Source organism: Haliotis rufescens, unplaced genomic scaffold (genome assembly GCF_023055435.1).
Source record: "Haliotis rufescens isolate VD_foot unplaced genomic scaffold, xgHalRufe1.0.p SCAF_33, whole genome shotgun sequence".
Classification (NCBI taxonomy): Eukaryota; Metazoa; Mollusca; class Gastropoda; order Lepetellida; family Haliotidae; genus Haliotis; species Haliotis rufescens.
The window spans coordinates 116,918-128,959 of NW_025964035.1; positions in this window are offsets into that span (position 1 = coordinate 116,918).

A 12,042-nucleotide genomic window follows, 5' to 3' on the forward strand; every position below is an offset into this window, starting at 1 on the left:
ACTGTACATTTGTTAGTTTCAATTGATGGCTTATCATCGCCGACGGCTGAAGGGATGGTGTAAATCCTGCTTGGGAACCGATCAGGAAGCAGAAAAATCGTCCCTAGAATGATGGCTTAAATTTGGTTGCTGGCGACTTCAAGCTCGTTTATGTCGTGTATTGTTATGTATTCTTAGGTACAGTGATACATTTTATGTTGTTATACCAGTTTTAAATAAGTCTGTGATGGTCTAATTATGGTACTGTTCTATGGTGACAGTCCTTTTAAGAAAGTCTACACATTGCTATCGCAACTGTTGTAGTCACGATTTGGCTGAAATACTGCCGATGTGACTTTAAATCTTCACGCAGTCACTCACTTGAATCTGTGACCGAAAATTGAGGATTTTGGATCTTTGTGAAACCTGTGTTAGATAAGAACGACAAAAGATTTCCACAATCATGTCTTTCTTAGAAAGGTTATATGATACATGTATATATAATTCATCTTTTCAAAGAGATAAATTATTTTTCCCATTTACAGTATTTTTCCTATTTCTCTAAATTGAACAATTCAGTATATGTAGTTAATTAAAATTAATGACACGTTAAAACACCTTAATGAACCTGCGCCATATGTGACTTTACGCCTTAAACCAATTGTCCCGAAATGTGTTTAAAAACAATTTAATTCTTATCTGTACAACATTAAACGTTGTTATTTCTAAGTCATAGTATCCCATCTCATGATTTATGAATGTCAAAAGACATTCGATACTTTGTCACCACAATAAAGTCAACTGCAACGCCAGTGTTAATATTCAATGTGGGAAAGGCCTCGTTTTCTGCAAGTCCAGAAGACTGTCCATGTCTACAAGGATTTCGTTGGTTGGTTGGTTGTTTAACGCCGCACTCAGCAATATTCCAGCTAAATGAGGACGGTCTGTAAATAATCGAGTCTTAACAAGACAATCCAGTGATTGATATCATGAGCATCGATCCACGCATTTGGGATCGATGGCATGTGTACAAGGAATTTTATGGCGGACTATTTTGTTGTGAACGACAATATATATTATTCGTTTTGGTTCGTTGTTTAACGCCTCACTCGGCATTATTCCTGAGTGCGGCGTTAAACAACAAAACAACCAACCAACCGATCCATTTGGTCACCTCATATGACCAGCATCGGTTGCTAGGGACTTATTCTATCCCGAATATCCCGGACAAAGCATTTATGTGACTCATTAATGCATGCATGTACACAGTGACACTGCATCCCAGCGTAAAGTGATCGATGACTATTTCCAAATTAGTCTTTCCCATAGAACCGCAACCGTGGTTTCGTGGTTGAGTGAGTGAGTTGGGTTGAACGTCGTTTTTAACAGTATTACAGTTAACACGTCCCATTTTAATTCTGGAAACCCAAAAGTCCAGAAACTCTACGCTCTTTGCCCAGTCTCGTTTAAAGGTATTTACAAAATTAAACATGCCGTTTTCATGGGAACATACCAAGGAAGAAAAAATGAAAAAAAAATTGTTTAAAAACTCAATATTTAGACTATGTCGCCTGGCCCATGGGTAGGCCCATGGGCGAGAATATGTTCCGTTACTTAAAACTCATGTTTTTGTTTCGCAAATACATTTAATGTATTCATTGAAGTATCATGACACAAAATTTAACTCATTTTAACTTAATTCAATGATTTTATAGCGATATTGAAATATTTCGCCCATGGGCGAGAAAAAGGGTTTGGCCCATGGGCGAGAATATGTTCCTTTACTTAAAACTCATGATTTTGTTTCGCAAATGCATTAAATGTATTGAAAGAAGTATCATGACACAAAATTTAACTCATTTTAACTTAATTCAACGATTTTATAGCGATATCGAAATATTTCGCCCATGGGCAAGAAAAAGGTTTGGCCCATGGGTAGGCCCATGGGCAGGCCCATGGGCGAGAATATGTTCCTTTACTTAAAACTCATGTTTTTTGTTTCGCAAATACATTTAATGTATTCATTGAAGTATCATGACACAAAATTTAACTCATTTTAACTTAATTCAACGATTTTATAGCGATATTGAAATATTTCGCCCATGGGCGAGAAAAAGGTTTGGCCCATGGGCGAGTATATGTTCCGTTACTTAAAACTCATGTTTTTGTTTCGCAAATGCATTAAATGTATTCATTGAAGTATCATGACACAAAATTTAACTCATTTTAACTTTATTCAACTATTTTATAGCGATATTGAAATATTTCGCCCATGGGCGAGAAAAAGGTTTGCCCCATGGGCAGGCCCATGGGCGAGAACATGTTCCTTTACTCAAAACTCATGTTTTTGTTTCGCAAATACATTAAATGTATTTATTCAAGTGTCATGACACAAAATTTATCTAATTTTTACTTAATTCAACTATTTTACGGCGTTATTAAAATATTTCGCCCATGTTTTCGTCAGTCCCTTTCAAGCATCAACTAACTGTTTGCAAAGTATATTGTATCATGTGAAATATACTTTATATTTTATCATTACATTACTATTTAAAAAGGGCATTTGGTTGGATGTTTCCTTTAGTTCTACAATTTTCACCTGTTTTACATATTGTAGCGATCTTTAATGAACCCGGCCTTACCTCTCGTAACGTTTTGACAGTTTATCATACGAATTCATGTGCGTGTACTCCAATTCATTGGAGTTATTTTCCACAACATTAAATTTTAGTTAGTTTCTATTTCATTTCCCATTTTATGTCCCGTTGATACATCACACTGGGCAATTACGTGACACTAGGTATGCAATATACAGGTACGCGTGCGCGTATTTTAATGACAAAAACTATTCGTCTTTTATTGCATAACGTTTGGCTGAATATCTTACATTCTAACGAAATCTCGAAATAATTATTTAATTACAAGCAGTGTCGAACTGACCAGTAGGAATTATGTTTCAATGCGATTGAGGAAAACGTGAGTGAATATTGTGCCACTAAAGCAACTTTTAACTGCATTGTCACTTTTGGTATGAAAATGGTAACAGTTCAGAAAAAACAACAGCCTTCTTATGATAATTCTCATTAGTACATGTATCTAATTACAGTGTCGGCCTTATCTACAGGTGATTCTACAATACCTGCTCTCGGTCAATTACGATCTACCACACCACGCGTGAATAAACAGTTATGCAGGTGTTGCTGTGGGCAAATACCTAGCCTGAAAATGTTTATTTTTTTTAGGATACATGTTTTACAAATGTTCGTTGATATGTAGATATATTAAGCACAAAGACAAAAAAATGTAATATGAAAGATGAATTTGTGCCTTGATATATTCATCGAGATGTGTATCATCGTTTAATTGGTCATTCAATAAACGTATGTTTGGAGGAGATATCAAAGGAGCCGCTCAATATACACAGTGTCGTCCGGTGAACTACCACCCCACCCTGTCCATTAGAGTTATGTAATCGGTACACAAATATATTTGATGCGGTGTCAGTGCGGAAGGAGTTTGAATTACGTCCGCCACTTGCCACAGAAATCCTCAAAGTATAGAAACAATAAACAAGGTCAATCCGTACTAATTACCTAGTGACGCACGTAACAACGACTGTCAATAGGGAAAATGGTGAAAACAAATTGAAATAGATTTTAATAAAACATTATTGTACTAAATTACATCGAAATAGCGGTGCCTAAAATTGTTTGACCGTGTTATGTGTGTTGTAAACTGACGAATAGCAAGTAATTGTCATGCTGTACGCATGGTTCCATATACAAATTCAGTTATACAACCGGTATGAAACTGAGAACTGAGATACCAAGTACAACCTGCATTCACACACGGAAGCAATATACTTGTGTGTATGCCCTCTCCTCTAAAAAATGTATCACTAAAGTATTTGCATTGTAATAAATATAGTAATGATAAAACTTGGTAATTTGGTAGGTCTCCGACAGTTATGATTTTCAGTTTTTTTACACCTTTGATTGATACGGATTACGTACCTGTAGTCTAGTCACTGTCTCTAATGTATCTGCTTGTTAGAAATTTCAAATGTCTTCTTATAGCACTGTTCCTAAAATACGGCAGTTTCTTTTATCGGGTATAAATAGTTGATTCGTCTTGTCACGCAGTCATTTTTACTTGATCGAATGATTTCCACAAAAAATTACGGCAGAGAGTTTTGTATTTTATTATATTTTTAGAAGATGCTTACATCACTGCATCTCAGAACGTAAAACTGATAACATTCAAACATGTAATTAGTACACAGTTAATTGTTTCATATAATTTCCTGCATATTCCTTTTTGAACAAAAAGCCTACATGTAAACTGATATCGGTGTCCACTGTTAAAAGGGTATTAGTGCAGTCAGCCATGGTAAATGGAGAGACAATAATAAGGTGATTAATTATAGTCTGTTGCAGAATATGCGGTATAAGTGTAGTCTTTGATACATATACACATTACACATATACAGATGAAATACACGATATGATGCAGTGCAAGAACAAATTAAGATACGGTTTCTATTAAAAATAATTATACGATTTTGGATTTAATTAGCATGTTTAAATTTTCAGGCCAACACGGCTGAGATACAGCATCGGCATTCTCAACTGGAGTTGTTTTCTGCCGGTCGTAAGTTCATTGTTTGACTGAGCACACTCGTGTCGGGGTTGCGATATTTTCTTCTCTTTGTTGGCAGCCTGCCACCGGTCTGAATTTTGAGAAAGGTCTCAGCATGGGACTGTTAATTACTTCTTAATGATGTCTACAAGCTTACAAACTTGTACATGTTGGGTGCGGTTAGGACCAAACTTTTTCAGCTCACAGTGTTAGTGGTCCTGGAACCCATAGTGTCAAACAGGTTCTGCACAAAACGTCCATCATATTCTACTGTTCAGGAACATTGTCACTGAATTTCAGAACTCTGGCATGATATAATAATCAAGGATTTCGAAGGTGAACGAGGGGAAAGGCAGACGCACGTGGATTTACCCTCAGGTTATTATTGTCTGGAGTTCACATTTTGGGGCATTTCATATACTAATTGAACAGAGTTCACCTGCACATGTCCACTTTAGTGATAAAGACTGTAACCAAAAATGCAATGAGCCGTAGCTCTTAATCCCTTATAACAACGGTAACAACAACCAGGGTGAGGACACAGGAAGGTTAAACCGTGTCCAACAGACAATCTGAGGTGGCTATCTCCCATCAAGTCAGCTCTGTTTTTAAGTGCATAGTTATGTTTTTACATATTGAAATAAAAGGAATTTTAAAAATTATATTTAACAAACCTACACATTACCAAATACAAAACTTTATAACCCTCTCTAGACTTCGTTCCAATTAACCTGGATCATTCAACTCGCTCGCGAAGGTCGTATGCGACATTAAAGTGAATACGTCTACAGTGTACAAGTAACTTTTAACTGTATCATATATACTCATGATAAGCAATTATTTTCGTTCCTAATTCGAATGAGCACATTCTGAGGCTAAATCTGCAAAAGGACAGATAAAATATTTCTTTGTACAATGCAAACGATACAAACGTAGCGGCTGATAATAGAGACAATGATTTAATAATCTGCAATATATCAAGTGTTCTCGTTCAATCTATTGTACATATTGAAGTGATTGTAAAGTTTCAAGGAGTTCTAAAATGTTGTGGTATTATGAATGTATTTAGAATATGAATAGCGAAAAACAGTCACCATATCGGATGTACATGTATAACTTGTCTTCCAACACCACGCTTGTGCCGAGGCCCATGGTCATAAAACTAATCGGTCCCATAAAAGGAGCAAATAGTTTCGCAGATACTTCTTGCTATGGTTCACTGCCAATTGTCAGACGACCTAATCATCAGTCAGACCAGTCAAGTGTGACCAGCGTACCTGCCTGGTTTCGGCTCCTAATTACTGAACTGCCCAATACTGTCATACTGTGGGCAGAGTAAGCGGCCTCGTTGAGTGATACAGACTAACCAGATTATGATTGTGTTTGTAAGTTGCGTTTAATCTGTGTCGGGTTGCAGTTGTTTTATTAGTCAAGACTAGGGGTAGTTTTTTCAATGAAACCTTTTAGCCGTTGAGTTTGTTTTGCATTCATTTCATTAAATACATTGTTAGGTAGAATAATAACACATTATATGGATTAAACATCTCCCTAATCTGAGTATAATCTCACATGTACTCTAAGTACCGTACTATATTACTTTGCGGAGACACTGAGTATAATTTTTTAGTTGGCTTTGTATGCTGTCTGATGACTTTACACAAATCCCTGCATTCAATAGACCCGTGAAGATCTTCAACAAACCATTCTTGGCGTAAAAGGGCGACAGCGCTTGTCGTAAGAAGCGACTACCGGGATCGGGTGGTCAGGCTCGGTGACTTGGTTGATGCAAGTCATCGTATCCCATTTGCGTGGATCGATGCACATGATGTCAATCACTGGATTGTCTGGTCCAGACTCGATTATTTACAGACCGCCGTCATACAGCTGAAATATTGCTAAGTGTGGCGTTATACAACTAACAAACAAACAAAACACAAAAAGAGAAAGTGTATGAGTACTAAAACTTGCAATAGATATGCGTACCCTACGTACACACATGAGTCCCATTCGACAGTCTACAACACACGAATAACTGTCAAACAAGTTTGGGTACCCCTTCTGTTCAGGCAAGTTATTTAGTTCGATAATTTTGTATTAAAATCCTTTTCAATTTGTTTTCATCCTTTTTCCCTATTCCATGCATGTTTATGTTGCTACATCTTATTGCTCATGTTTCCAAGTATTGTAAAACACTTTAATGTTTCTCCTTCTTAATCTAACGTTATAACATTTCCGGTCATTGCCATCATCTAATAGACAAGAGATGATACCAAGACATATTTTATTCGGTTTTATGGTCTATGCGGTCTTACAATTGATTTTATTAGTCTTTAAATCTTATGTCTAGTAAATATTTTCACAAACAAGGCTGTTAACTGATATAAGGAATGTGACATCCAGTTGAGGACTGAATACGACGTACGTTAGTCTGGTAACGACATTTCTACAATAATGTTTTGAATAAACCGTTAATACGCCAGTTGTGACAGGGATGATGGTATGGTAGATGTAGCAGACATACTGACAGCCGTTGTTACGCGAGTCACTAGGTTATTAGTACGGCATTGGCCTTGTTGATTGGTACTATACTTTCTGTGGCCACTGGCGGACGTAATTCAAACTCCTTCCACACTGACATCGCACCAAATATATTTGTGTACCGATTACATAACTCTTACTGACAGGGTAGGGTGGTAGTTCACGCGAAACGGACGACACTGTGTATATTGAGCGGCTCCTTTGATATCGCCTCACAACATACTTTTAATGAATGACCAATTAAACGATGATACACATCAGGATCGCGGAGAAAATACAAGCTTCGTTCGCGTTGAATATATATATCAAGGCACAAATTCATCTTTCATAAACTTTTTGTGTCTTGGTGCTTAATATATCCACATATCAACGAAAATATGTAATACATGTATCCACAAAAATATACATGTACAGGCTAGGTATTTGCCAAAAGCAACACCTGCATAACTGTTTACTCACGCGTGGTGTGGCAGATTGTAATTGACCGACAACAAGTATTGTAGAATCACCTGTAAATAAGGCCGACACTGTAATTAGACACAACGTACTAATGAGAATATCAGAATTATCATAAGAAGGCTGTTTTTCTTAACTATTACCATTTTCATACCAAAAGTGACAATGCAGTTAAAAGTTGCTTTAGTGGCACAATATTCACTCACGTTTTCCTCAATCGCATTGAAACATAATTCCTACTGGTCAGTTCGACACTGCTTGTAATTAAATAATTATTTCGAGATTTCGTTAGAATGTAAGATATTCAGCCAAACGTTATGCAATAAAAGACGAATAGTTTCTTTCCATTAAAATACGCGCACGCGTACCTGTCACGTAATTGCACAGTGGGATGTATCAACGGGTCATAAAATGGGAAATGAAATAGAAACTAACTAAAATTTAATGTTGTACACGCACATGAATTCGTATGATAAACTGTCAACACGTTACGAGAGATAAGGCCGGGTTCATTAAAGATGTTGGGTGCGGTTAGGACCAAACTTTTTCAGCTCAGAGTGTTAGTGGTCCTGGAACCCATAGTGTCAAACAGGTTCTGCACAATACGTCCATCATATTCTACTGTTCAGCAACATTGTCACTGAATTTCAGAACTCTGGCATGATATAATAATCAAGGATTTCGAAGGCAAAACCTTTTCTCGCCCATGGGCGAAATATTTCAATAAATTTGTAAAATAGCTGAATTGAGTAAAATTGAGTTACATTATGTGCCATGAAAATAGTAAGAACACCTGCATGTATTTGCAAAACAAAAACATCAGTTTTAAGTAAAGGAACATATTCTCGCCCATGGGCCAAACCCTTTTTCTCGCCCATGGGCGAAATATTTCAATATCGCTATAAAATCGTTGAATTAAGTTAAAATGAGTTAAATTTTGTGTCATGATACTTAAATAAATACATTTTATGTATTTGCGAAACAAAAACATGAGTTTTGAGTAAAGGAACATATTCTCGCCCATGGGCCTGCCCATGGGCCAGACTTCGCCCATGGGCGACATAGTCTAAATATTGAGTTTTTGAACATTTTATTTTTCATTTTTTTTATTAAATTTTGTGTCATGATACTTCAATGAATACATTTAATGTATTTGCGAAACAAAATCATGAGTTTTAAGTAAAGGAACATGTTCTCGCCCATGGGCCAAACCTTTTTCTCGCCCATGGGCGAAATATTTCAATATCGCTATAAAATCGTTGAATTAAGTTAAAATGAGTTAAATTTTGTGTCATGATACTTCAATGAATACATTAAATGTATTTGCGAAACAAAAACATGAGTTTTAAGTAACGGAACATATTCTCGCCCATGGGCCTACCCATGGGCCAAACCTTTTTCTCGCCCATGGGCGAAATATTTCGATATCGCTATAAAATCGTTGTATTAAGTTAAAATGAGTTAAATTTTGTGTCATGATACTTCTTTCAATACATTTAATGCATTTGCGAAACAAAATCATGAGTTTTAAGTAAAGGAACATATTCTCGCCCATGGGCCAAACCTTTTTCTCGCCCATGGGCGAAATATTTAAATATCGCTATAAAATCGTTGAATTAAGTTAAAATGAGTTAAATTTTGTGTCATGATACTTGAATGAATACATTAAATGTATTTGCGAAACAAAATCATGAGTTTTAAGTAAAGGAACATGTTCTCGCCCATGGGCCAAACCTTTTTCTCGCCCATGGGCGAAATATTTCAATATCGCTATAAAATCGTTGAATTAAGTTAAAATGAGTTAAATTTTGTGTCATGATACTTCAATGAATACATTAAATGTATTTGCGAAACAAAAACATGAGTTTTAAGTAAAGGAACATATTCTCGCCCATGGGCCTGCCCATGGGCCTACCCATGGGCCACACTTCTAAGACATAGTCTAAATATTGAGTTTTTAAACAATTTTTTTTTCATTTTTTCTTCCTTAGTATGTTCCCATGAAAACGGCATGTTTAATTTTGTAAATACCTTTAACCGAGACTGGGCAAAGAGCGTAGAGTTTCTGGACTTTTCGGTTTCCAGAATTAAAATGGGACGTGTTGTTTATTTTCACCTTAAACCAGTTGTGGGGCCTCAACCTGATAAGAAACTTGTGTTTGGAAATAATTTAATCCCTAACTGCACATCATTATACCGGCTTTCGGTACTTTGTCTCCACAGTCAAGTTAAGTGTCATATCATGTTTAATATTTCATGTGGGTAAAGGCCTCGTATTCTGCAAGTTATAAGATGTCTAATGTGCACAAGGAAACGCATTACGGGCGATTTTGTTGGGAACGGCAACATATATTACTCGTTGCTTTCGGCCTCCCTCGGCAATATTCCAGCGATAAGACTGCAGCAGCAAGAAATCAAGTTGATCAGGAACCTTGTTTCTGATATCTAGAGCAACCATTCACGCCATCGTGACACATCCTACCGACCATGTTTCCAAACCTGGGCACTGTTCCACAAAGTAATCTTAGAGCTAAGTCGATCGTAACTCCCATTCTTTAACACTGACTAACGACAATCGTAGCGCTAGAATCGCTTTGTGGAACGGGGCCCAGACCACCCAATCCACCTCATATGACAAGCATCAGTTGCGCGGGATCAACCCTACTCAGCTATCCCATTTATGTGATTCATTCATGCTTCAGGGGGCACGGGTGGCCCAGTTGTCTAAGACGCCGAGATTCGCTGTGCAGAGTTGCGTCCCTTGGGCAGGCCAGAAACCTATAATTGTGGTTTCGAATCCCGGTTAGCCCCGATTATGTTTCTAGGTTTGTCATCACCATATCAGTGCTCGCGGTTTTCAATCCCTGCCACCACCGCGGAAAATGTGGGATGTTGTTTGTTTGTTTGTTGTTTAACGCCGCACACAGCAATATTCCAGCTATATTACGGCGGTCTGTAAACATTCGAGTCAGACAGCCCAGTGATAGACATTATGGGTATAAATCCACGCAATTGGGATACGGTGGCTTGCATCCACCAAGTCAGCGAGCCTGACCAACCAATCCTTTTACGGCAAGCATGGAACGTATTTACTCGATTTCGTCTCCCATTAACGTCCACCACGTTGTTGAACTTACCAGTAAACCTTAAGTTTATATACTGAATCGCAAAAGAAACGGCACCACGGATAGATATATGAAAAACCTTATTTGTCCAATTACTGTTAACATACTTTGAGACATATTAAAAAGATGAAACTTGGCAAAACCGATCATCAAGGTTGAAATATACGTGTCAACTGTTCTGAAAGTGAAACAGAACACTAGACTCCGAAAAAATGGCATCACAAGTCAGCGTCTCATGAGTCCGAAATGTGCATTGTTGACTGCCGTGCAACGTCGATACATGGAATGGCTTTGGCGGTTGATGAAGGTCATAGGCACTTGAGCCAACACTCTGAGGAACGCCTGCAGTTGTCGGGCTTGGTCGGACGTCATTCAGCCGTCTTAGAATCTCGTGCCACAGGTGCTCAATGGGAATCTTAAATCGGGATTGAGGGCAGACCACTGCATGGGTTCTGGTGCCATTCTGCTGGAGAAAGTCTCTTGTTGCTCTCGCAGTGTGTGCACAGGCGTTATCATGCTGAAACACGTGGTTGCAGCGATGTGCCAAATGAGGTATGGCATGTGGACTCAAGACTTGATCAATGTACCGAGCTGCTGTGACACTATGATGCTCAGACCACCCCACGAGTCTCTCTTAACAACACATGCTTCCGAATAACGTACCCTACGGCGTCGCCAGACAGTCTCTCTGCCATCTGCGAGATATAGTAACGGCTCTCGTCTGAGAGGAGGACTTTTCTCCTCTGCTAGTGGCGCCAATGCTGGTGCTGTATTGCCCACTGAAGACGGTTCTGGCGATAAATTGATCCTCCGTGTGCCCTGTGAAAGTGGAGGTGTCTGCTCGTCAATCGTCGACGCACGGTGTTCGCACTAATGTGTCGCCATGGTCTGTCGAGCAGTTTCCGCAGCAGTAAAAAGCGAAATTTATGATGCTGTCGAACAATCTGACGATCTTGACGTCGGGTGGTGACGCTTGGTCTTCCACTACGTAGTCGGTCATCTGTAGTGTTGGTGGTCTGGTACCGTTGCTGTGTAATGGTCCTTACGTTGACTTGAAATGCATTGGCTACTTGCCGGGCGGTTTGTCCAGCTTGCAATCGTCCAGGAGCTTGGTGTCGCTGATTTCTTGTAGATCTTGGCAAGTGGTAGCAATTCAATAACAAATTAATGTTATCTGACACTGCAAACACGAAAACGTCGTTTTTCCGTATATGGTCATTGGACGGAAAAAACGACTAAAAATTCATTAAAATTGATTAATTGGTCAGCGTCTAGAAAGTGTCCAGAAAAGGGTCGAGTTTTTCAA